The sequence below is a fragment of the Triticum dicoccoides genome, chromosome 3B (assembly GCF_002162155.2).
Source record: "Triticum dicoccoides isolate Atlit2015 ecotype Zavitan chromosome 3B, WEW_v2.0, whole genome shotgun sequence".
Classification (NCBI taxonomy): Eukaryota; Viridiplantae; Streptophyta; class Magnoliopsida; order Poales; family Poaceae; genus Triticum; species Triticum dicoccoides.
This window is the reverse complement of record NC_041385.1, coordinates 787,134,196-787,135,103: the sequence shown is the minus strand read 5'-3', so window position 1 is coordinate 787,135,103 and position 908 is coordinate 787,134,196.

The window sequence follows — 908 nt, the reverse complement described above, 5'->3', positions numbered from 1 at the left end:
AAGATACTTCTTGAGATGAAGTTGCTATTGTTCCTTATGATAAAAATATAATTATTAATGTTGCACCCACACTTGATAGTTTTGTCAACTAAAGCCTGACCGTGAGCTCGGGGCTCCTGGTGACCCTAGGGCAAGTCCCCACCATGCCCTGTCTTAATATTGGTCGAAAACCCCGGAAAAAATATTACCGAGTATTTTGTATGTTCCTGCCACCTCCTATTATGTGATGATCCAATCTGGAGGCTTGCTGAAGCCTTCTTCATCGACATTGTTGTCACTATGACAATATGTGAGTAGAGAAAGTGTGCTGGACTAGAGAAGCCAAGTGGGACTACATGTTGTGTCACGATTCCGTGGCCTACACATAGAATTGAGATCTTCACTACAGGAAGGGGCCGAAAAACCTATATCTCGCTTACTGTGAGTGCTCCTTCTGTCTCGCATGATGCTTTGTCCCCGCGTTGTAGCTACTGCACCGAACCATTTTTGTCTGTTCTTTTTTTTTGTCTGCTGGGATCGCTCGTGGTTATTTTCTGTTTTTGTGTGTGAGGGCTTGTTCTTCGATATCACTGTTGGGGTATGATTTTCTTTGTTTTTATGTTTTGCGCTGTATTTGCTTTTTTTTCATTACTTCACCCGTTTTCTTATTTTCGTTCTCTTTCTTTTTGATTTTCTTTTGCTTCTTCCTTCATTTTTCTTTTTTGCACTGTTTTTCTCGAGTTTTCTTGTTTTCTTTCTCTCTTTGGTTTTCTTTTCTTTCTTTCTTTCTTTGGTTTTAGCTTTTCTTCTCTATTTTCTATAATTTTCTTTGCTTTTTATTTCTTATTTTGTTTCATCAGTTTTGTTCGTTTGTATTCGGTTTTGTTTTGTTTTTCTTTGTTCCGTGTCATTTCCTGATGGGTTTCCTG